Source organism: Grampus griseus, assembly GCF_964374135.1.
Source record: "Grampus griseus genome assembly, chromosome: X".
In the NCBI taxonomy this organism is placed as follows: Eukaryota; Metazoa; Chordata; class Mammalia; order Artiodactyla; family Delphinidae; genus Grampus; species Grampus griseus.
In genome coordinates this window covers 115,550,709-115,577,368 of record NC_138999.1, presented here as the reverse complement: position 1 = coordinate 115,577,368, position 26,660 = coordinate 115,550,709, and the positions used below count along the sequence as shown (strand labels likewise).

Here is a 26,660-nt window from a genome sequence, read left to right as displayed (position 1 = left end):
TTTCCCGGACCATCTTTGTGACTATATCTTACCCTTGGGAATCTGTGGGGTTGGGCAATAAGATGGGCTTCAAGGATCCACAGAACTTTAACCTTACCTGCCTTTTCCACTCTTAACATAATAGGCCTTGATGTTCGTTTCACTTTTCACATTGTAAAGATTCTACAAGTTCCACAGAGAATTGAGAAGATACAGAAAATTATACAGAAGAAAACAAAAATTGCTTATCACCTGTCATTCCATCATAATTGCTATGAACATTTTTTATATTTTCTGCCATTCATTTTCTGTGTGTATACACTACAATGAAAGACAATGGATCATATTGTGTATAGAGGTTGAAATCTAGTTTTTTTTTCACTTAATATCATGAGATTCATTCTCTCTGTCCCTTAATGCTGCACATGTACCAAAAAAAACCTCTCTGTCTCTGTCTCTCTCTCTCTCTCTCTCCTGCTGTCATCTATAAAGACATCATTTCTTTAGATGCATTAAGATCATTGATTCAGCTAAAGTTTAAGCAATTTTTCTTTGTAATTAGGAAGCATTTTTTCCCCTACCTGTTAGTTTCCTTCTCAGAGGAGATCCTTATTCCAAATTTCATCAAGGGTGAAGATTCTCCCTTGGATCTAGAATCGGACTTCTACACTAAGTTCAACTTTTTATCAAAAGAATATATCTCTTGGGCTTCCCTGGTGGCACAGCGGTTGGGAGTCTGCCTGCCAATGCAGGGGACACGGGTTCGGGCCCTGGTCGGGGAGGATCCCACATGCCGTGGAGCAACTAAGCCCGTAAGGCCACAACTAAAGAAAGCCCACGCGCAGCAACGAAGACCCAACACAGCCATAAATGAATAAATAAATTTAAAAAAATATATCTCTTTATGACAAGTTTATAAGTACCAAAACTTTAAATGCAATGCCCATTAACTCTGGTAACCAAATATAAAACCCTGTCTATGTACATCTTTTTCTTTAAATAACTTGGCAGCCCCTTGTCCTTTCTTGCCTTTAAAACCTGACCTGGACAATAAGAATTTCTCTTCTCCTTAGTCCCACCTGTACTTCCCTAGGCCTCCTGTCTACTCCCCAACTGGGAAGGCAGGGACATTGCTTAATTGATGTAGAACTGTGGTTTTTAAAAAATTTAAACAGCTGAATTATAATAGTAATGATAAGAAGTAACTACTCCTTTCCCCAAAAATCTGATTTTTGAAACACATTTATACAGAAGAAAAGCAGTTTCAAAATACATGCAACAGAGTTTCTTCCCACTATTAGAGGCTTTGGCTGACTCCACAGTTCTTGAACTGAGTTTCCTCCCCTCATCCACCTCTTTCCCCCACTTCTAAGGATCATTACCCAGTTTCTTCCTCAGAGTCAACACTAGTCAGAGACTCAGGATGATCAGGCCCTGGTGTAGCCCATTATATCCAAACAAGGCAAGAGTATTTGGAGAGGACTTCTAAGGAAATGCCTCTGACCATATTGTTATCACAAGAACATTCTAGAATACATGAGAAATAATGGTGGCAACTATCCAAGGATCTCATACCTCTAGTTATCTTGAGTTTGCAGAGTATGAAAATCACAGAATGTCAAGCTATGCAAATCATCCCATCCTACTACTTCATTTTGGAGACACGGAAACAGATCCAGGAAGTGAAGGAACAGATTTGAACGTCACATATGTAGCTAGTGGCAGATATGGAGCTAAAAGGCCAGGTTACCTAACCCTGAGTTCAGAACTTTCATCTCTGCCAAACTATCTTAAACTGGGATTTGCTCGTCTTGCAGAATGATTTTAGGCTCTGATGAACAGCAGTGTGCTGAATGGTACGAGCCAACGGAGAATACCGCCACCTGCTGGCAGCAGGTATGAATTCGCCGGGTGGTTATTAAAAGGGAAATTCATTCGTTTATTCATTCAATTCCATAAATATTTGCTATCAGCCTGGCATGTGCAAGCAATATGCTGTGCACTATGGGGTTTAACTTCATCGGGCTGACCTTTTTAAGGGAGGTCATCACAAAAAAAACCACTCTGTAAGATAGTGTAAGTGCATACCATGAAAGTAGTGCAGTTACAGCTATGCAAGAGTTTAGGGGGAAAACAGTTTAATGCTTTCCGATGGGGATCTGGGAAGGGCAGCGTATGGAGAAAGGATGGGTGAACTTGGCTTTGAGCTATAAATAGTTTAGGGTTTGTTGAAAGGGAGCTGAGGCAGAAAATTCAATCCTAGATCTGGCTGGAGATCTAAAGCCTGAACTCTTAAACATTATGCTGTATAAGCCCTTTGACTGGGTTGGGAATTTAGGGTTGGGAAATGGCATAGGGCTTTGAATGCCATGTTAAATGATTTGGATTTAGTCTGTAGGCAACTGGTAGCCATGGAAGGTTTTAAGGAAGGTAGTCTCATGTGAACTGTGCTCTCATCCCCCAAAGTGTTAAGTGCTTAGAACATTAGGCCCTGAGAGCAGATCAAAGACAACAGTGCAAAGGCCTGGGTTCCATCAGAAGCTCTGATGCCTGGTAATTATGCTGCAGCTTTAATTGCTCAGAGCCTTTTGCTAAACTCTACTCTGTTACACATGACTGGTCAAGTTAAGTGCTGTCAAATCTACTCCCTGATCTAGAGTAAACCAGGATTTTCTCAGAAGTTAGGTTTTATTCAAAGAATGCTATTATATGTCTTCTCAGAGGAAGTTTTTACATTGTCTTTTAAATTAGAAAAAAAATAATGTCATTTCCTGATTCCAAAATCATTACAGAGCCATACAAGTATTCTAGAAAGCGGAAGTATCCCATAGTCCCAGCACTACAAAGATTACGACTGTTGAGTTGGTATCTATTCTTCCAAACATTTTTCTTGTATGTATAATAGCATTTTTTAAGACAAAACAATTTTTTAAACAACCTATTCATACTATTTTTAAAATTTTATTTATTATTTGTTTATTTATTTATTTATTTTTGGCCACATTGGGTCTTCGTTGCTGCGTGCGGGCTTTCTCTAGTTGCGGTGAGCGGGGACTACTCTTTGTTTCGATGTCTGGGCTTCTCATTGCGGTGGCTTCTCTTGTTGCAGAGCACGGGCTCTAGGTGCACGGGCTCAGTAGTCGTGGCACGCAGGCCCTAGAGCGCATGGGCTTCAGTAGTTGCAGCATGCCGGCTCAGTAGTTGTGGCTCGCGGCTCTAAAGCTCAGGCTCAGTAGTTGTGGCGCATGGGCTTAGTTGCTCCGCGGCATGTGGGATATTCCTGGACCAAGGTTTGATCCCATGTCCCCAGCATTGGTAGGCAGATTCTAAACCGCTGTGCCACCAGGGAAGTCCCATACTATTTTTAAACTTTCTTTCTTCACTGATCTGTACAACATGAACATTCTTCCGTATTAGTACACTAGATCTATCTAGGTGTTTTTTTTTAATGCACTGTTGTATATTTTCTCAGTTCCTTTATTAATAGACATTTGGGTTGTTTTTCTCTTATGAACAATACTGCCATAAACATCCTTGTACATAAATCTTTGCACATTTGTGGCGACGTCTCTATAGGATAAATTTCTAGCACTTGAAATGGTGGATCACTGGGTCTGAAATTTACCTTTTAATAGATACTATCAAGTTGCCCTTTGAAAATGTTATACCAATTTTCACTTTCAGCAAGAGTGTGCTAGCTTTTCCACATCCTCTTTAATATTATCAAACTTTTAAACCTTTCCTACTATGATGGACAAAAAATGATATCTTACTGTTCCAACAATCAATGCATATATGGTAAGCATCCATCTTTAGAGTGAATTAGGAAGCTAGTGTTAACTGGTCTCTATCATTCTTCCATATAAGTTGCAAATGTCTTCAGAAAGTTCTGAGGGCCATTTTCCAGGAGCTGCCATGTTAGGTACCCACTCTGGGAGCACACACCAGACATATGCCTTGTACATATTACTTCATAGTGTTTGTATATAGGAAATATAGATAAAAATGGATAAAAGTGTAACATAGGTTACACACTAGCCTGATCCAAGGAAACAGCCGAATTGCCCGTCAAAAGCCATAGATGAAGAAGATCTTCATCAGGCAATAAATACCTAGCGAGTGCAGAGCATCTGTCCTGGGTCTGCAGCTTACCTCTTTGTCTTGCTTCATTCACACCATGGACAAATTGCATTTTCCAAATGGTGACAACAACTTCACTAATACTGTGGCTCAAGTAATGTATCACTTTGCCAAACGGCCTAGCATTGTTGGCTCAAACCCAAGAGCAGATGATGGCATAGATTCCAGCTAGGAAAAGTAACAACTGTAACAAAACCGTCTAAGCCCAAACATTTGGGTACTTGGCTCTCTGAAAACAATAAGCCAACAGACCCACTTAGCACACAATAATCCTAAGTAATATGCTTAGGAGAAGTCTCGCCCTCACCTAGCCGGTGTTAGTTGAGCTGGTTCTCTTCTTCTGAGCACTCTGGAAGGTTCCACTTCTCCATGCCCTTTTGCTGTTGGGAGGGACCATGTCACTCACTCTGGCCAATGACTTGTGAGACGAAGTGACATATTTCATGACATATTTCAATTTTCGGTGTGAGCCCTTCCACTTTCTCTTCTGCCTCCCACAGTGATCGTGGAAGCGTAGGTAGAGACACAGGTGTCACAAAATCAGAGCAGCAGGTATCACTGAGTCACCACATGGGGGAAGGCTGCTCCAGAGTGTCACCTGGACTGGCAATGGACTTTGTGAGGGCAAGAAATTAAATTTTATCGACGTCAGCCACTGAGATTTTAGCGTTGTTCGTTACCAAGGCATAACTAATACAGCATCCCTTGGCCAAAATGAACGTTATATGGCCTATCGGCTGAAGAGGCTGATGTCCAACTAAGAATTAATTCCTAAGTGATTCCTGTGTGCCCAGGAGAGGGCTAGGTGCACGCACAGTGCAAAGATGTCTGAAACATATTCAAACTCACTGCCTCTGGCGTCTTCTTTGATTGCCTAGCCCCCATCCCCCTGGCTACCCAGTGGACAGGACTGAATGCTTCCTCCTGTGTGCTTTCATAACCCTTTCTCCTCGCCCTCACTATCAACCCTGCAGCCAGGCTGAACTACTTACTGGCAGTTCTGGGAACAGGTCAGGATCTCTCTCCAGGCCTTTGTCAATGCTACTCTTTCTTCTGGGGATGCCTTTGCCCCTTTCCAGCTCCTTGCCTGGTGAGCTCTCACTCATCCTTCATGCCTCCGGAACTTGGGTCCTTCCCTGCTCTCCCAAGCCTGGGTTAGGGGCCTCTCCTCTGGGCTCCCACAGCTCCCTGGACCTCCCTCATCACACCACCCATCACGCTGCAATCTGATTGCCTGGTTAGCTGTCTGTCACCTCCACCAGATGGCTAGGGACCATCTTGCTCAACTTTGTGATCTAGAAGCTGATTGAGATTCTGGCACGGAGCAGGCCTCCAATATGTTTTTGAATGAAACAAATACAGCATCTCATTGTGATATGACAACCTGTGAATGCATGTGCTTGCCGGGTTCATGGGACACTGATGGGACAGACCTGATCAGAGTAGAAGAGGCGTGTTAGGAGTCTGGGAAGTGAGAGTAGGTGGAGGCCGAGATGAGGCCTGATGGGGGAAGGTCTGGATAGGCTAACAGGTAAGTTTTTTTTTTTCAAAGCAAATATATATATATATATATATATATATATATATATGTATATATTTTATATTGGAGTATAGCTGATTAACAATGACGTGATAGTTTCAGGTGCACAGCAAAGTGACTCAGCCATACATATACATGTATCCATTCTGCCCTAGACTCCCCTCCCATCCAGGCTGCCACATAACATTGAGCAGAGTTCCCACTAACAGGTAAGTTTAGACTTTCTGCTATTGGAAATCAGGGGAGCCATTGAAAAGTGTAGCTCAGAGGAGTAAGTGTCACGTGTGGATATTTAAGGATTATTACTCGGGTATCTGGTATGTGGGATGGATTGAAGCGGGGAGTCACTGTGGTTATCCAGGCCACCCAGTGATCCAGCAGGCAGGAGAAAATGGGAGCCCGGGCTGTGGTGGAGGTGGTGGGACTGGAGAAGAGTAGATGGTGACAGAACATTTTAAGTCCCCATCACCAGGAGCCTCAGAAAATCACCTCACAATGCCACCTCTGATCATTGCAGTCTGTTTTTCAAATCCAGAAAAAGTCAAGTTCAAATGCATGCCAAGATTGTTTTAAAGGGGAAAGGAGTCACAGAGCATGATGACGGACAGTGGGTGCTGAAGAGCGGCTGCCAGAGAAGCTGGTCTCTGAGCACTTTACAACCTCACTTAGGGAGCCTCAGGTAAGTTTGATTTTTCTATGTCAGACACTTATTATTTTCTCCCAGCACTCCCTGTACATGAGTCCCAGCATGGGGGGCTCCCAAGGCCACTTCCCCAACTGACCTTAAGGTGGGGATGACTTTGCTAACTTGAGGCACATCGTGTGTGTGTGTGTGTGTAGCAGTAGTAGCAGTAGTAGTAGCAGTAGTAGCTCTCTCACAGCAATAGCATCTAGAAATGCAAGGCTGTTATAGGTACGGTCCTTCATTTGATAGATATGCTGAGCTAACTTGTTGCTTCACGCACACACGCACGCACACACACACACACATTGGTGCACATGCACCTGCACACCCCTAAATAGAAAGAGTGGATGAATTGAATGAGTTAGCCCAAATTAGAGAAGTTTGCCATACATTATAGAAATAGGGGAGTTCTGGTTTCTCCACAAAAATTAATGACCGTAAGTCCTAGAGCAATGATATTCAAAATAAGCTAAAAAGAGGCATGCAGAATGGACATATAAACATTGATAGGAATATAAAACAGCACAGTCAATTGCCGCGTAGACATAATTTTCTCGTTCACTATTGTATGGAATTGATTAGGGTGCAGTGTTTAAGAGAACAGACCATAGTCAGACCTGGTTCAAGTCCCAGCCACCACTCACTAGCTGTGTGTACTTTAACCTCTCTGTGCCTCAGTTTCCTCAGACATCAAGTAGGGTAATGATAATACTAATTCCATAGGTTTCTCATGAAGATTGAAATAATATATACAAATAGGCTGATACATGATGGTGCTCAATGCATGAGCCATTGTTTTGTTTTTGAAGTATAGTTAATTTACAATGTTGTATTAGTTTCAGGTGTGCAGCAAAGTGATTCAGATATATATATATATATTCTTTTTCAGATTCTTTTCCATTATAGTTTATTACAAGATATTGAATATAGTTCCCTGTGCTATACAGCTGGTCCTTGTTTATCTATTTTATATATAATAGTGTGTATCTGTTAAACCCAAATTCCCAGTTTACCCCTCCCTCTTTCCCCTTTGGTAATCATAAGTTTGTTTTCTATATCTGTCAGTCTATTTCCGTTTTGTAAATAGGTCCATTTGTATGATTGTTTTAGATTCCACGTATAAGTGATATAACATATTTGTCTTTCTCTGTCTGGCTTACTTCACTTAGTATGATAATCTCTAGGTCCATCCATGTTGCTGCAAATGGCATTATTTCATTCTCTTTATGGCTGAGTAGTATTCCACTGTGTGTGTGTGTGTGTGCATTATATATATATATATATATATATATTCCACATATTCTTTATCCATTCATCTGTCAATGGACATTTGGCTTACTTCCATGTCTTGGCTATTGTACATAGTCATAATAGCTATTGTTCTTTAAATGCAAATGGAAGGTTGCATGTTCCTTATTGGTGGTAGTATTTTCTCAAGTGGCCAGATGGCCAACCATCCCAGTGGAGTTAGAGGACAGTGATGGACATGATTAAGGCAAGAAGCCAGAGCCTTCATCGCACTCACCTATGATTTCTATAATTGATTAGTACTGGCTGACTTTCTATTTATAACAACTTAGTGTACTTTGAAAAAGCTCCTGTGAACCTGAATATGAAATTTTGTTCAAAAGGCTTTTCTCTCTTAATAATCCATCTTCTTGTCCTAGTCCAAGACTTAGAATACCTAAGAGGCTGCCATTAAAAGAGTCATTCATTTTTACTGTCATGTGGTTCTAAGAGTGTGGACTCTGAAACCAGACTACCTGGACTCAAACACTGGAGGTACTACGTGATAGTTATGTTTTCTTAGGCAATTTATTTAACCTCTGTGTGCCTTGATTTCCTCATCTGTAAAATGGCCACAATAATCGTACCTCCCTCACAAGATTCTTCTGAGGATTAAATGAGATCATCTCTATGCTACTTTTGATTATTATCTTTCTATTTACATATACTGTCTCCCCAACTAGGTCGTAGCACATATCACTGAGGGCAGGAACTGTGTGCCATTCATCTTTGGAGTCGATGTCCAGTAGACATTTGTTGTTGATTATGAGGAAACCTGAAGTAATATTTTTCTTTAGTACTTCAATTTTGAAAGACAGATCTCTGCAACTGACATGAGATGGGTGTTAGTTGACACTTTCGATTTAGACTGAAAGTAGGTCAATGAAATGGGTCACCTGCCACCCTCGCTTTATAAAACAAAACCAGACACTCCTCATACAATAACGAGTGTCTTAACTACACATATAAGCCAGTGTACGGCGTGAAGTTTTCGTCTTCATTTTGAAGAAACTCCAAAAGGTGAAAGTGCTTTTAGCAAAGTAAAGGATTTCTGCTGTGGGTATGGTATTGTACAGGACTTGTAGGTTTGCTTCCTAAAGAAAGTGTCTTTTTTGGAGAGCATGTAATTGGCTACAGATGGATCCATCTTGATTTGTTGCCTAGTGACGGCCAAAGGAAGTCACCCTCTGGTGAACCGAAAGTCTGTTTGCCATTACAGTTTCACACAAAATGCCCTTGTAGCAATGTTTGGTGAAAGCAAGAGAGTGATCATTTGATCCCCAAATGGTTACCTTGGGGAGGCTACATTCTGAACCCCTGGCTTTCTCTGGGGTGACCTAGGACCACCAGCAAGATTTGGGCTGAGATAAGAAAGAGTCCAGTGGCTCCAGTGAAGCCCCCTAGTTACCTGGTATCACCCTCTATAAATCTGGGTTTTTCAGAAACTCTGGGGCAACTGATTATTCTGTACATCCCCTCAAAACGTCCTAACTGCTTCAGGGGTCTGAACTCAATTAGCGTCTACTCTCTACTCAACTCTGATCCTTCCGGCTCTTTGACTCCCTTACTCTCCATATAGCTAGTATTAGCTTGCTAGGGCTCCTATAACAAGTACCACAAACTGGATGGCTTAAAATAACAGAAATTTATTGTCTCACACTTCCGGAAGCTAGAAGTCTGAAGTTCAAGTGTTGGCAGGGTCGTGCTCCTTCTGACACCTCTAAGGGATTCCTTCCTTCCCTCTTACTACCTTCTGGTGGCTTGCCAGCAATCTTTGGCAATTCCTTGGATTGTAGATTCATCACTCCAATCCTCTTTCTTCACATGATGTTCTTCCTGTGTCTACATTTTGTCTTTCTTCTATACGTGTCTGTCTCTGTGTCCAAACTTCCCCATTTTATAAGGACGTATAAAGTCCTACTGGATTAGAGCCCATACCAATGACCTCATTTTAACTGGATCACCTCTATAAAGATCCTAGTTCCAAATAAGGTCACACTCTGAGGCACTGGAGGTTAGGACTTCAGCATATTTAAAAAATAATTAATTAATTTTTAAATTTTTGGCTGCGTTGGGTCTTCATTGCTGCGCACGGGCTTTCTCTGCTTGCGGTGAGCAGAGGCTACTCTTCGTTGTGGTGTGCAGGCTTCTCATCACAGGCTTCTCTTGTTGCGGAGCATGGGCTCTAGGTGCGGGCTTCAGTAGTTGTGGCATGTGGGTTCAGTAGTTGTGGCACGCGAGCTCTAGAGTGCAGGCTCAGTAGTTGTGGTGCAAGGGCTTCATTGCTCCGTGGCATACGGGATCTTCCCAGGCCAGGGCTTGAACCCGTGTCCTCTGCATTGGCAGGTGGATTTTTAACCATTGCGCCACCAGGGAAGCCCCTAGCGTATCTTTTTTGGAGTGGACACGATTCAACACATAACATACGTGTTTGTTGTTGTTGTTTTGGTTTGGTTTTTAATCTCAGCAGATTTCAGTCCTCTGATGCTTCCATGTTCTCGTAGTCAATTAACCTCTGTCTTCAATTCCTTCCCGATCCAGAACAGACTGTGGTACATAATTCAATGACTCCATATCCTCTTATATTTTCATTCCACTTCCCCAGAAGACCTCCAAGCCTGGATCAATCCAACTGCACCTGCCTTCCTTCTGCTTTCTTACTGGAGGGCTGCTGAGTGCTGCAAGAGGAAACCCTGCCACCATGTGGATGGGTGCTGGCCACTACAAATTCCTGGTCACCACCCCGAACTCAGTCCTGGATGCCATCTAGCAGTCTTCTCTGTATCCCAAGCCAGCAGTCTCAGTCTCTCTCTGTATTAGTCAGGCTTCTCCAGAGAACAAAACCAATAGGATATATCTCTATGTAAACATATGTCTACCTATCTATCAGGATTCTGAGGAATTAGTTCACACGATTGTGAGGGCTGGCGAGTCTGAAATCTGCAGGGCAGGCCAGCAAGCTGGGGACCCAGGGAAGAGTTGATGTTGCAGCTTGAGTCCACAGTCTCAGTTCCTTTGAGTTGACAGAATTCCTTCTTCCTCAGAGGATCTCAGTCTTTTGCTCTTAAGGTCTTCAACTGATGAGGCCCACCCATTTTATGGAGGGTAACTCACTTTACTCAAAGTGTACTAACTTAAAAGTTAATCTCATCTGAAAAATAACTTCCCAGCAACATCTAGACTAGTGTTTGACCAAATATCACCGTAGTGTGGCCCACCCAAGTTGACACATCAAATTAACCATCACATTTTTCCATGTCCCACTTTTAACCCTCAGTAAAAGATGCTTCTTACTCTTCAGGGAAAATGGATGTTTTAAAGCAGGAAGCCCCTCAGCTTTCTACCTTCAAGCCACTAAAACCCACTCATTTCAGCAGCCAGCCTTGCCTCCTCTCTTTTTGTCACAGAGGAAGAGGGGTCACTCCTTCTGAGCCCAGTCTCTCCACCTGGGCTTTGGGTTTTGATTACGACTGCATTTTCAGGACCTATATAGTGTGAGGGAAATGGTAGCCCCTCAAACATTTGAAGGAATCCTCTCCTGACCCCTTTCCTCCATTCCTCCCTTGTACTCTCTATTTTCAACCCCTTCTCTACCCTTTAATGTTTCTCATCAACATTTAAACAAATTCAAGTCTTTCCCATTAAAATAACACCAACATAATCAGCACCGTCGACTCTGTCCATCTTTAGCTATTGCCCTTTCTTCTTCCTTCAAGGTCATGCTTCTCCAAAGAATTGTCTATATTTTCTGCCTTCACATCTTACTCTCCTATGTACTCCTCAACTACTGCAATCTGGCTTCTACCCCCATCATTCAATTGATACGGTCTTGACAAAATGGTCTTTTTCTTTCTGGTCATCTCCCTAGTATTGGATATTGTTGATTGCTGTCCTCCTCTCCCCCGCCCTCAAAATTATCCTTCACACATGACTTCTTATTTAGCCTGAACTGCAAGGTCCAACCCTTCAATTACTTTCTTGCTAATATCACTTTCTGGCCCCCTTTACCCTTCAGTCCTACATACTTGGAAGAACTCCATCACACTTCTTTTACTGAAAGACCTCGTTGTTTCTCCATGGTGTTCATTCTTCCTCACTGCAAAGTGAGTAATAAACCCAACTCATCTGACTGCAGGTGTGCTCCTGGTGACCATTGCCTGAAGGGCATGACACTTTCAAGTTACCCAAACATTGGGGCATAAGAAGCGCTGATAGGCATCAGAAAGACTAAAAATGAAGTATGGAAAATTTTCACTCCTCCATCCCCATTTCACAAGCCAGCATTACTTGACACCCATTCAGCTGAATTTATCACAAGAACACAGCAATTAGGTTTTGCTGTCACAGGCAACTAAAGTGTTCCTATGCAGAAATTGGTCCCTAGAAGTAGGGCCTGGAAAAGAAACAAGCCAAATAATGTGGAATTGTCTAAGGCAAGGTTGGGTGAATGGCAGTGAAAAGCCCTCTATCTTGAGTTGGGAAATGGGCAGACCAGTTATATGGCCTCAAAGTGGTCATTTTTTGTAAATTGTGTGCCTAGTAAGGCTAGGGCCTTATGGGATTTTGTAGAGGATCGAGATACTGGTGTTGATTTAGTTGCTCCTTGTGGCATTCAGAAAGGTTCTACAAGCAAGAGACAAATTTTGAGTGGTGAAACTGATCCATCTGAAAGCAGAGAGGGAAGAAAACACAGCTCTCCTAATAGAAGCCCTGTAGCCTACACTCCAAGATGGCTGAGTGATGACTATTGTACAAGGTGAACAAAGCCCAATTATTTGCCCCAAGGTGAAGTAGGACCAGTGAAGGCAGAGACCTCGGGGGAGCCAGAGCCTGATCGTCTCAGTCTTTCCCAAACACCTTAGGCCTGGGAAAGATACCAATTATCCTCACGGGGCCTCTCCATCCCAGGGTATTATCCTAAAGCAGAAACCAAGGAGGTCATTAAACTCAGAGACAAGGGAATGGGCTTAGCCAACACAGATTGATGCTAAGAGACAAAACCACCCAGTCTGGAATCTAGTGCTTGGTAACTGTCTGCTTTTGTCATCAGTCTATAGAATTGATCAGAAGCAAAGAGATGCCTAACCTCCTCAGTTGATAAAGGGGTCATCTTGCTGGAGAAACCTCTAGCTTCACCATCAAGGACGTGTGAGTGCTTACCCCACCACGCACATAGCTTACCACCTGGAAGTGGGTGCTGCATCCCAGAAGGGGACTGCTTCCCCGTGCCTTCCTCAGATGTGGCCACGACAAAAGATGGACAAGGTTGATCTTCCCAGAGAGCAGAAACCAGGAGCAGCAGAAAGGTCGCCTAAGAAACTCACGCCTTTGCCAGAGTGGGGAAGCCCTGCTTCCCTTGTCCAGCAGAACGTGAGATATGTGAGCATTTGGGGACCACCGAGGATGATTTCTCCCCTCCCCCTTTCTAAATGGATATTGTATTGCAGGTATTCTGTTATCTTATTCTCATCTTGTATTGTGACTGTTAGGGACGGTTAATGTTATCCTTTAACTGTAGGTCTTTGAATTATGAGGTGCCGCATCCAGAAAGGATCAAGAAGGAGGATAATCACCCCGAGGTACTGCACTTGAAGCTCGATGTAAAACAAGGATGAGACTTTGGGCTGTCTCCTTTGAGAGGGGGGTGAGTGCCTTTGGCATAACGCATGTGACATAGTGACATTATGATAAGGAGCATTTTTGCAAGTAAATGAATGGAAAGAAGAGTGTGCATGTGGGTGCTAGGCAGCTGCTGGGGGCTGGGGAAGGGGGGAGAGGTTAGACGACAGTGAACATCAGTTGTTTTACAGACTTTATGCATCATTTTCCCATATTCTAGTAGGATCAATGGCGCCTTGCTGACAATCTGCGCACGACGAATTTCCAATCATTTGGATCATTTCCTAAGGATAGTGTCCGAAATTGGAATTTCAGAAGGTACAAATAGTTTCATGGCTCTTACTAAATGTTTGAAAACTGCTTCCAAAAAGAGTTAGAGCAATTGACATTCCTACCAGTAACATAGGAGAGTGTTCCTATATGTTTCATCAACTACTTCTGAAATTTAATGCTCCGCAAATATAGCCTTGAGCTCTGAGGGAATAGGCAAGCCTCTGTGGTTATCCTCTACATAGATTGACTAAGAATCATCCCTCCAAGTTTATTTGTGATCCACGTGATAAAGCTGCACACCCAAAGAGAATCTTCTCGTCGTTTCCCTCGGATCAATTCTGCTGCCACCAGAGGGATTCATGCACGTAGTTCTCTTCGGACAGCGATTTTCTGGCTGCAGCTCAGAGCATCATTCCACCTCCTGCCTTTTCCTCCTGGCATCTCATTCAAAGCCGAACACTCTAAGATAGCAATTGAGACATCAAAATCTACTCTAGTGTGGTGTGAGGCATCTCAGGGTCCCAGGTAGGTACCCTATATAGGTGATCACCTTAGTCACATCTTATTTGGTTCAAATTAGCTTCTAAGTCAGGCTTTTCCAAGTTTTGGAAACATAAACAAAATTTTAAACTCAAAACGATACATGCTTGTGTCATTAGTCCAAAATTCACAGTCTGCAGAGAAGAAAATACGATCTCCAAATTTAAGGGTCTTGCCCAAGTGCACACAGTTAGCCAAGGACTGAGATTTCTGGACTTGTGATGCCACTAGAAACTGGGACTATGGTGGTTCTTAACATGGCAGTCATTACTCATTGCCTGGTCCTCACATCCGGAAACATCCAGCTTCCCTCTCCTCTAGGCTCCACAGCTTGGCTAAGACTGGGGCTACTCTCAAAGCTGGGACAGATTTTTCTCCCAGAAGACCCTTTCAGTTCAGGAGCTTGCAAATACCATTCTGTCATTGTTATGTTTTCCCTCCTCCAGCCCTCCCCTCAGGGCTTCCATCCTCTGCCCGGATATAGTGTCAAGGAAACTGCAGGTACAGGGATAACCCCAGACTCAGAGCTGTCTTTGAAGAATCGGCAGGGGAGGGGGCGGGGGGGAGGGAAGTGGGGGGGAAGGAATGCCTTTCATCAGTCTGTTACTTCTAGTCTCAATCCAGGAAACCCTTAGATCAGTGGATCTTATATTTCTTTTGGCCACAGGCCACCTTAGGAAACTGATGAAAGCAACAGACACTCTCTCAAATTCACATTAGCACAAAATTATACCTACAATTTCAGGGCCATCAAAGACCATCCGAATCCCATCCAAGGTCAATGGGTAATGGTAAGAGATTCGATCACAGTGGTTACATCCTAGTTTTCAGCAGAGATACTTTCTAATAATCATGGGGAGAATCTGAACCCTGCAGGTTACTTCCTTGTCTCAAACAAAACATGGATAATTGTTGTGTCTGGAGTGGAAGGTGGGGGACATTTTTCATGGCAGGTTTTTTTCCTAGGCTTATTCACACGGATGGCCTCCTAGAGAACTGTAGGGATGTTATCACAGTAGGTGGCTACCCGAAGTCTTCCTGCTAATTAATGTACCTCTTGGGCGCGGGATACATTATCCTGCACTGACTGTCAAAAATAGTTTCAGTCTCCAGGAGGGGCTTTAACATTGGGAACAAAAAGCTGCTTATAATTGCTTTGGGTTAGCTTTTAAGATTATAGCCGAGTTAACACATAGTTATTTTTGCAGAGTAGTAAGGTAAGCTTGCCAGATAAAGTCCTGTACCATAGTCTCTCCCCACTTGCTATGGTTACGTCCCTGAAAACCATCATGGTAAGAGAATTTACAGTTGATGAACTTAGAACCTTACAGGGAAAGTAGAATCAGGAACCGAAAGTCAAATCTGTGTCTATAAAAGCTCTTAGAAACTTTTTTTTGGCTTTCACTAAAATGAAATGTTAAAGACGGCACATCAAATAAAAAGAACGTCAATGTTTTATATAGGTTTTAATTTAGAAAGAGCCATGAAGAGTTCTGTACAATTTCCATCTACCATTCCTCGATCATTACAGCATTTTTAGGAACCCTCTCTTCCTCTGTTTTATCTTTATTACTGTTGTTTATTTTTAAAGTAGCACTCTTGTAACAATTTAATTGTATAGAAGTAAAAAAAGTAAAAAAGCAAAAGTCTCTCAAATCTCACTCCCCAGTCATAGATAATCACTATTAATGGAAGGACATTTGGGCTGTTTCCATTTGGGCTTTTTTTGGTTCATTTTTCAGGTTGATGGTTGAGGCTGCTGGATTTTAAGGGTCCCGTGGAGCTGGGGAGAAGGGGATGGGAGTAGTCCAAGTTAAAAAGCCATAAAGCCTGTTGTTCTCACTGTTCTTATGAGATTCAGCAGTTTTGCTTGAATAGAAGCATCTCAGAGTGTTGCAAGCCTTTGGTTAATTTCCAGAGTTCTGAACAAGTGGATACTGACAAGTTCTGCCAGCGTTTCTTTGCTTTTATGGAGGAGCAGGTTTATGGACGTCCTCACCCTGCCTTTCCGGACTTCCCATCACTATCCAGGCCTTTTTAATTTCTCTCTTTTTACAAAAGTATGGAGGGCTTCCCTGGTGGCTCAGTGGTTGAGAGTCCGCCTGCTGATGCAGGGGACACGAGTTCGTGCCCAGGTCTGGGAAGATCCCACATGCCGTGGAGCGGCTGGGCCCGTGAGCCATGGCCGCTGAGCCTGCGCGTCTGGAGCCTGTGCTCCGAAACGGGAGAGGCCACAACAGTGAGAGGCCCGCGTACCGCAAAAAAAAAAAAAAAAAAAAAAAAAAAAAAGTACGGAGGCCACTTGGCAAGGAACTGTGGCAAGCCTCTAGAACCTGAGAGCGACCCCCAGCTGACTGACAGCCAGCAAGAAAGTCATAAAATCACAAAGAAAGGAATTCTATTAACAACCAGGGATCTTGGAAGAGGACCCTGAGCCTCAGATGAAAATAGCAGTCTGGTTTCAACCCAGAGCAGAGGACCCAGCTAACCTGTTCCCAGACTCCTGACTCTTGCCCTACTTCTCCTTGGCCTGCCCGTTTCCCTGCCAAGGCCCCAGTTCAGAGTGGACACCCTTCCTCAAGGACAATTAAGGGGCTTGCACTAATGGAGTTAGTTTTCACAAATATCTTCTAGGATCCACAGAAACCAGAAGTCTTTCATTCCTGGTAGTTGTTGGAAAGTGGCCAGGTGGTGAGGAAAGAATTTATTTTTAATATTTTATTTTTTTAATTTACTTTTTTTATTTTTATTTATTGTTTTTGGCTGCATTGGGTCTTCGTTGCTGTGCGCGGGCTTCTCATTGCTGTGGCTTCTCTTGTTGTGGAGCATGGGCTCTAGGCGTGCAGGCTTCAGTAGTTGTGGCTCGTGGGCTCAGTAGTTGTGGCTCACGGGCTCTAGAGCACAGGCTCAGTAGTTGTGGCGCACGGACTTAGTTGCTCCACAGGATGTGGGATCTTCCCAGACCAGGGTTCGAACCCGTGTACCGTGCATTGGCAGGTGGATTCTTAACCGCTGCGCCACCAGGGAAGTCCAAGTCATGCATTTTACATTCATGGGTACTGTACATGAGACAGCATCAGGCTGGCCAGGAAAGGTATAGAAAAAGCACCCATGAACATTCCAGTTTTCCAGCCTTTTTTCTTACTCCCACAACCGGACACGTGCATGGACTTGAGCTTTGGAAATGTTCACAGCAGTTCTTTAACATATCAGTAAATCTTTCATCTTCAGCAAGTCATGTCCAGAAAAGCTCTAAGTCATTTCAAAATGTAGGGTGCTTCTCCCCTGATCCATACCCACATCCTATTCATGCTGAGAAAAATATACCTTAGTACTAGGCAGAAGGCTCCCCTGCCCTTCCAGCCTTTCCTTCTACTCGGTGGGCAAAGCCATCATTACTCAGATGTTTAGTTTTCATTGAATAAAGCCCAGGAGGAAGGAAGAAGTCCTGGGATTTGTTTCCTTCCCTCCTCATCGCCATCTGCTGGTAGATTGTTGCATTTCAGATTGTATGCAGAGTCCAATTAAATAAATAGTGCCAGCCTACTTACTGCTGGTCACAAGGTGCCAAGGCTCTGCAGAGGAATCCATTCCTGCAGTCCTGGGCCAGGACACACCACAAGCACCATGAAACCCTACTCCTTGTTTCACCCAGGCCAGGGTGGCCGAGGACAAGGGCTACATCAAGCATTCCCAGCCTGAGTGAGAGTGGTTTTGGGATCAGGAATTAAGAAATTAAGGCTTGGGACTTCCCTGGTGGTCCAGCGGTTAGGACTCCATGTTTTCACTACCATGGCCCCGGGTTCAATCCCTGGTCAGGGAACTAAGATCGCGCAAGCCGTGAAAAAAAAAAAAAAGAAACTAAAGCTTTCTATTTAAGAATGTTCTGGTGTATCCAGATATAGAGAACAAACTAGTGGTTACCAGTGGGGAGGGGCGGGGAAGAGGCAAGATAGGGGTAGGGGATTAAGAGGTACAAACTACTATGTATAAAATAAATAAGCAGCAAGGATATATTATACAGCACAAGAAATATAGCCAATATTTTATAATAATGCTAGATGGAGTATAATCTATAAAAATATTGAATCACTATGTTGTACATCTGAAACTAATACTGTAAATCAACAATACTTAAATTTAAAAAATTAAAAATAAAATTATTTTATTAGGTATAATTTTTAAAAAGAGTATTTCGGTGCATCTGTTATATTTTAAAATGGTCTTTAGAAGGAACAAGGCTGAAATGTTTATTGTATGTGGCAGCTGCCCTGCCTGACAGCAGAAGCAGAAGCAATTGGTGATCACATGTCCAAAGAAGTGGACAGCGGTCCCCATATTGTTCATGCCAGTCCTTGCCAGAAACTGGAATCCTAGCCTTGAATTCCCACCAGCTTAGGGACATCACAGTGCCAAATGCCTACCCTCCTACACCTTTTCCTATCAGACTGTCAGACTCCCAAGGCAGTTTCTAGCAAGGACCAGGGTGAGGAATGTGTCAGGAGAGAGGAATAGTGGGGACCAGGTTTGACCCCAGTTCTTTTATCTATCTATTTATTTATTTATTTTTGGCTGTGTTGGGTCTTCGTTGCTGCGCATGGGCTTTTCTCTAGTTGAGGCGAGCGGGGGCTACCCTTCATTGCGGTGCGCGGGCTTCTCATTGCAGTGGCTTCTTCTGTTGCGGAGCACAGGCTCTAGGCACGCGGGCTTCAGTAGTTGTGGCTTGCGGGCTTAGTTGCTCTGCGGCATGTGGGATCTTCCTGGACCAGGTATCAAACCCGTGTCCCCTGAATTGGCAGGCAGATTCTTATCCACTGTGCCACCAGGGAAGCCCCTTGACCCCAGTTCTGGAGCACCTTGATGTTAGGTAAGGAAGCAAGCCATGGATTTAGATGCAAGGACATGAGACAGGGGCTTGGTCCCAGAAACAAAGCATGAACTTGTCCCCTGGGACCGGAGGGGAATCTGCCATAGGGTGCAATCGACAAGAATAGTGCAGAAATGGCTGAGCTGAAAGTCAGGCAACCTGGCTGCTAACCTTGGCTCTCCCACCCACTAGCTGTGTGGCTTTGTGCACATGGTTGTGAGCCTTCCTTAGTTCATTTGTAAAATATAGCTCACTTAGCCTCTCCAGCCTCAAGCTACCACGGAGTTGTGCTTCTCAAACTCTAATGAGCACTGGAATCACTGGGCACATTGTGAAAGTGCAAGTCCTGATTCAGTTGGTCTGGGGTGGAGGCCTCAGAGTCACAAGCTTCCAGGTGATGCTCGTGCTGCTGGGCCCTGACCCACACTTTGAGTAGCAAGTAAGCATATATTACAGAAGTGGCTCAAGGGCTCTCACTGCTGGTGTGGATGGAAGGCCAGAGGCAGGACTCTAGTCACCCCACACCCTAGCTTCAGCCAGAGCACCTCACCTTTGATTTGTTTTACATTAGGGTTCCACCTAAGATTTTATTTGAAAAATAAAAGGAGTCAGTTTGTTTATTTTTTTAAGAGCTTGACAACCATTGAATTGCAGCCCTTTGGGAGGATAGGATAATTTAACCTAGTTTTATTATGGAAGATTTCAAACATACAACAAATTCAAAAGAAAAGTCTAACAAACTTGCAAGTACCCATTACTAAGATTCAACAAGTACCGCAATTTGTCAATCTCGTTTCATATCCAACTGATAGGAACTTAAAAAAAACAGGGCACAGGGCAGCTCTTGTGTCTGGCCTTGGGCTCTGTTGAAGAGACTTCTACAGTGGCTGACTGGGATATTCATTCATGCTTTAATGGGACTGAGTTTGGACAAGATTAACTGCAACTTCTGAAGGACCGATTCCCAGAGTTAAACAGCCACCACATAGAGCAAAATGGCAAAGACTAAGACCACCAAGAAATGTCCTCAATTCGCCACCTCCAATGTGTTTGCCATATTTGACCAACGACAGATTCAAGTGTTCAAAGAGGCCTCCAATGTAATTGATCAGAACAGAGATGGTTTCATCAAGGAAAACTTGCGTGATGTGTTTGTTTCTCCAGGGAAGAATCCAGCTGATGCATACCTCAATGCCATGATGAATGAGGTCCCAGGGCCCATAAATTTCACCTTGCTCCTCCTGGTGTTTGGTGAGAAGTTAAATGGTGCAGATCCAGAAGAATGCTCTTGCTTGCTTTGATAAAGAAGCAGTAGGCACCATTCAGGAGGATTATCCAAGAGAGATCTGACGACAATGGGAGTTCAGTTGGTAGATGAAGAAGTGGACGAGCTGTTCAGAGACAATTGACAAAAAGGGAAACTTTCATTTAACTGAGCTCACGTGCATTCTTAAACTTGGAGCAAAAGGCAAAGAAGACATTGAAAGAACTTTAGCTAAAAACTTCCAACTACTGGGACTTCCCTGGTGGTCCAGTGGGTAATACTCCGTGATCCCAAAGCAGGGGGCCCGGGTTCGATCCCTGGTCGGGGAACTAGATCCCACATGTCGCAACTAAGAAGCCCGCGTGCTGCAACTAAGATCCTGCGTGCCACAATGAAGACCCGGAGGAGCCTAAATAAATAAATGGTTTTAAAAAATTAAAAACCAAAAAACCAAAAAACTTCCAGGGACTTCCCTTGCGGTCCAGGGGTTCAGACTTTGCCTTCCAATGCAGGGGGTACATGTCTGATCCCTGGTTAGGGAGCTAAGATCCTACATGCCTTGGGACCACAAAACCAAAAAAACATAAAACAGAAGCAATGTCGTAACAAATTCCATAAAAGACTTTAAAAATGGTCCACATCAAAAAAATCTTTAAAAAACAAAAAACAAAACACCAACTTCTACTTACTATATCTTACTTTTTAAAAATAATGTTTTTATTAGACTATAGTTAATTTACAATGTTGTGTTAGTTTCTGGTGTACAGCAAAGTGATTCAGTTATACATATATGTATATATGTATAAATATACATATATTTATTCTTTTTCATTACACTTTATTACAAGATGTTGAATATCGTTCCCTGTGCTATACAGTAGGATCTTGTTGTTTATCTATTTTATATATAGTAGTTTGTCTTACTCTTTTTTAAAATTGAAGTATAGTTGATATACACTATTATATGTTACAGGTGTACAATATAGTGATTTACAAGTTTTAAAGGTTATACTCCATTTACTGTTATAAAATATTTGCTATATTCCCTGTATTGTTACATATATCCTTGTAGCTTATTTTATGTGTCTTACGCTTTTTTATTTCCCAGACACTTAACCCCACCCTCATAGAACCTGTTGAATGCAACTTAGTTTCACAGCTCCCTCCCACCCCACTTTTTTTGGATATATTTATTCCAGACCTTTCTGCCACTTAGCATTTGTATAATCAGACTGGAAATGGGGATGAGGTTGTAAATTGTATTGAAAAAGAGATTGTGAATAAAAATTGACATGTGAACCTCCAGGAAAATATATCCATATCTCTGGCTTTGCTAGATTTTTATAATTTTGTATAATTAAAATGATATTTTGAAATAAAGATTATTCTGACTGAAATGGAATATAATGGCAAGTTAAACAAATGAGTGAGTGGAGGTTTGGGGGTAGTTCTTTTTTCAGTTTGCAATGTCATATAATTCAGGTTTCATGGTAAACTTGATTTTTCTCACATGCGGGACAGTGTCCTTCAAAACTCTTAAGTACACTTTAACATTATTATGCAGTAAAAACTAGTTATGTGTTTGGTTTTTTTTATGCTTCTGGTAAGTTAAGATGTTTAAACTACTGAATGACACATGTAGAATGTATCTGGGAGAACATTAAACATTTTATTGATCTAAGGTTCTAAGATGAGGCAAAATTCCATAGAATAGTTATGACTGAGCATTTACTGTGTCTGAGGCATTGCACATATATGATTTTCACTGAATCCTCCCAACATGACAGTTGGAATTCCAACCTAGGGCACCTCACCCCAGAGCTTACAGTGCTGGAACCACTAGGTTGTCTCTATGAAAACCCGCAAATGTCTAAAAGAATCAAGACATTTCCATTACATTATAACATAATTCTGTAGTCACTATTGAAATTTAAAATAATTGGGGTAATTGATTATGTGAATAGAATTTCAAAAAATTCTATCCCAGGTTTAAAAAAACTACAGAAGACAAAGATGATAAGCAATACTATTGTCTGTTTGAAGGCAGTTCATGTAGTGTAGACTCTAGGGAAGGCGAAGGACTGAAAACCACGGAAACAAGGCTGCTACGAGCTCATTTAAAATTCTCAAGGCCCAGCAATTTGACAAACAGGAGAGAGCAATTTTAAGAAGGAAAATATCCACTGAAAGAAGTTTTTCAACACTGTTCAACACCTATTCCCTCTCCTAAAAGCATATTGGAATTTTGTCTCCTTAAAATCAATGCATTTACATATTGTTTAATATTTGTGCTTTATAGCTGGGTGCAGTAGGCAGATCTCTGTTGACTTGCTATCACTTAAAACAATTTTTTTTCTTGGCTTCCTTTCCCCACAGACATAGAAAACAAACTTATGGCTACCAAAGGGGAAAGGAGCGGGGGGCGGAGTGAATTAGGAGTTTGGGATTAACAAACTACTATACATAAAATAGATAAGCCACAAGGATTTACTGTATAGCACAGGGAACAATATTCAATACCTGGTAATAACCTATAATGGAAAAGAATCTGCAAAAAACACAAACAAACCCTGAATCACTATGTTGTACACTTGAAGCTAACACAATATTGGAAATCAACTCTACTTCAAAAAAAAAAAAAATGAGGGAGCAGTTCGACTATGGTGGCCTAGTACAGTGCTTTGCAGTTCATAAGAGCTTTCACATTTATTATCTAATCCTCACAGCCCACAGGGTAAGTAGAGTGTAAGTCAAGTTGAAGTTTCAAAAAGTCAAAGCACTTATCTAAGGTTTCTCAAGTACAAGAGTTCACATCCTGCTCCCTTTTCCACTTACAAGCGTAAAGTCACCGTGAAGTGTCACAAAACCAGGTGGAAAATCACTGTATGTTTAGGGAAAGGGGAAAAGGTGGTGGGATTATCTTGATCATCATTAAACCACTGTTTCTCAGGCACCGTTTAAGTGTTGGGGACAGCTGGGGGGCAGGACAGACAAGGACGCTGCCCTCCTGGGATACACGCTCTCTAGTGAGAGCCAGATGATCAATAACTCATCTCAAATAAGTCCTGTGCGACAAAGAACTGAGCAAATGAAGCAGAGGGTAGTCAGGAAGGGCCTCTTTGAGATGTCACGTTAAGCTGAGGTCTGAATGACAAGAAGGAGGTCCCATGAGATGATCGGGGTTCAAAAGGGACAGCTCCTCCCAAGGCACATGCAGCAGGAGCATTGGGGGAGCACGAGAGAACACAAGGATGGTGTTTGCTGCGTAGTTTAAGTGTGGAATCCTAGGGCTTTAGGCAGGGAAGAAACGTGATTCACGTTTTAAAAAACTCAACCTTGCTGCTGTGTAGAGGGGCAAAAGGCTTCCAGGTAGGAGGAGGCTGTCGCCATCATCCAGGCAAGACATGAGGACAGCTTGGACCCGGAAAATGATTGAGGATGTGGCTATAAAATGCCTCTCCTTGTCTAACCTACTTCCTCCCCTCCAACTACCATCTTTCTGGCATAATTTTAATACATTTATTCTATTGCTCTGCTTGAAGCCAGATTTAAAAGATTGGGGGGGGGAAGCCTTCAAGATTAAAAAAAAAACTTGGTTGTTCCTTGAATGCCTTATGTTTATCTGACACAGCTGCTCTGTTTCATCTATATTGTCTATAAAGAGTGTTGTAGAATCCAGTACTATGAGGTGCCTAGGCCAGAACCTTGTTCCTCTTCAGGGTCCAATAAATATTATTATTTTTTTAACATCTTTATTGGAGTATAATTGCTTTATGTTGTTGTCTAAGTTTCTGCTGTATAACAAAGTGAATCAGCTATACATATACATATATCCCCATATCTCCTCCCTCTTGCGTCTCCCTCCCACCCTCCCTATCCCACCCCTCTAGGTGGACACAATACTATTAGCGATGACGATGAAACCAAACCAGACTTTTTGTTAAATCTGTTTGGTTGATTTGTTTGTTTGTTGCCTTCTGTTTAAAGCAACTACAAGCGAACCTGAAGACTATCTTTGGTTTCTGAAATGCTGGGGTTCAAAATTCTTCGCACTACCAACAAGCTCCAGAGCCTCACTGGCTGGACTGAATGGACAACTGGGCCCGGTTTGGAGCGACCTCGGGAAGCAGGGACAGGGAACTGCACAAAGCATTACAAGGCCGGCTTCTCCCTGACAAGGTGAAGTCACAAGAAGGACGGAGTGGGGACAGGAATGTGGCCGGGCTCTTGTCCTTCAGTTGTCCTCCCAGAGGCACTGGCGAGGAGAGACAGCCCTAAGAGGCGGTGCGAGGTTAAAGGTTCCGGCGAACTAGGCCTCTGGACGTTTCCAGCAAAGCTGGGAGGCAGCAGAGGCAGGCTGTGAGCTTCAGGGAGGCTCACCGCGGATTTCAGCGGTAGTACCGCCATCAAAGTCACAGGGTGGCTTTGTCTTTTCCAAATCCGGGGAAATGTTGATGGATAGAATCGCCTGTTTCCCGTTTTCTTTTTCTCCCTTTGGAGCTCGGCTACCGCCTCTGTGTGGCTGAGGGCGAGCAGAGGAGAACTGGGGGAACTAGGCGCGGACCGGGCGCAAGGAGACCTTTGATTCCGGGCGATGCGCGGCGGCGCCGCCTCTGCGGCCGGGTTCCCACGGCAGCCGCCACCCACCCAGCCCTTCCCACGAACCAGGCCCTCCCCACGCTCGCGGCCGCCTAGGACTCCGCGACAACCCGCCAGCTGGGTGCTGCCCACGCCAATTGGACCGGTCACGGCGCTGCGGCTCAGAGAGGCCAGGGCCATCCCGCCGCCCTGATTAAGTGGTAGAGCTGCTGTGTCCAACGACAGTTTGCGCCCTTGACCCTGACGCAGTGCTGCCTTTTGACGTCCTGAGACTGAGCAGCTCGTCCGACCAGCTCCGAATCAGGCTGATCACTAATAAAGGCGAGCCCTCGTGTTCGAACCTCTCCCACGTGTCAGCCACCGTGCTCGGTGTTCACTGACTGACGTGCGTTAGTTCACCGACTCCTCAGAGAACCTGGGAATTACTAATCATCTCGCAGATGAAGGAAGCGAAGCGCAGAGAGCCTGAAGGACCTGGCCGAAGTGACTCCGCTCGTAACCTGAAGACGCCGGGTTCGAGCCCAGCTGGTTTCCCCCTCCCAAGCCTGCTCCACCCGCCGTGCGTCTGGTTTAAAGATGGGACGGCCCATCTCCAGTACTGATGGTGTTCTGAAAAGTCCCTGGTGACTTACTGGGATGCCCTGCCCGCCGGATGCATCTGCAAGTCTTGTTGTAGCGTGCATGGAAATCGGAAGCACGTAATCAGTTCATAGGTTCTTATTTGCCCAAGATCTTGCACCTCGTATAACTCGAAAACCTATATATCTCGTCCTCATGGTTTGTTCATTTACAGAAAGCGAATTCTGCCAAAGCTGGGTGAAAGCTCCACGCTCCCTCCCGAGGCTGGCCGGCGCTAGTGGAGCAGCGCCATCTCCTGGTGGATTCCGTGAACTACATCAGAAACCACTGGAGGGTGTTGTGTTGCCAAGGCCTTCAGACATGGGGACAGCACCCGTGCACAGCCAGTTTTGATAAGGGGAAGAGAAGAAAGAGAAGAGAGGTTTTGGGACACAGGAAGGGAGTGGAGGGAGTGGGTGTCAATGTGAGGTTGTAGAGCCTCTGCTTTAGCCATTCCGCTGTGATCCCCAGGGTGATAGAATCTAACTTTTTATTAAAATTGGCATCGGGGAAAGGGCACCCAGCAGTGCAATACTGAACTCCAGTAATTCGCAGGTGACATGTATTATGGTTTTATCTCATATGTATGTCATGATATCGAGTTAATTTTTGTATATGATGTGAGTTAAGAGTCAAGTTTTGCACGTGGCAGCAAAGAGCCCACGTGCTGCAACTAAGACCCAGCACAGCAAAATAAATACATAAATAAATTTAAAAAAAATTTTAAGTCAAGTTTGGTTTTAAAGATGTGCTTTTCCAATGTTTCCAGTACTTTGTTGAAAATGTTATCTTTTTCTCCATTGTATTGCCTTGGCACCTCAGTCAAAAGTCAATTGTCCATATAGTTGTGAGTATATTCTGAACTCTCTGTTCTGTTCCATTGATCTCTAAATCTATCTTAATGCCAATACCACACTGCCTGGATTATTGTTGTTCTATACTAAGTCCTGAAATGTAGTGTAAATCCTGCATCTTTGTTCTTTTTCAAAATTTTTTGGCTGTCCTTAGTCTTTTGCATTTCTATAGAAATGTTGGAATCACTTTGTCAATTTCTTTTAAAAGTCCTACTGTGATTTTATTGGGAATGCATTGAATCTATAGATCAGTTTGGTAGAGCTGACATCCAGCAACACTGAGTTTTCAAATCTGTGAGCATGGTATATCACTCCATTTATTTATGTATGTATTATTTAATTTCTTCTGTAGTTTTCAGTGTACAGGTCTTGCAGACCTTTTGTCAAATTTATCC

General features: G+C 43.3%; 1 pseudogene across 1 annotated transcript; it reads left to right on the top strand.

The window, feature by feature from the left end:
* Window positions 1–1,832: 1,832 nt before the first annotated feature.
* LOC309817630 (myosin regulatory light chain 12B-like) lies at window positions 1,833–20,472 on the top strand (annotated as a pseudogene). Its single transcript has 5 exons — window positions 1,833–1,875; window positions 4,620–4,632; window positions 6,195–6,338; window positions 13,150–13,231; window positions 19,920–20,472. The product of its transcript is annotated as a myosin regulatory light chain 12B-like (transcript).
* The last annotated feature ends 6,188 nt before the right edge of the window (window positions 20,473–26,660 follow it).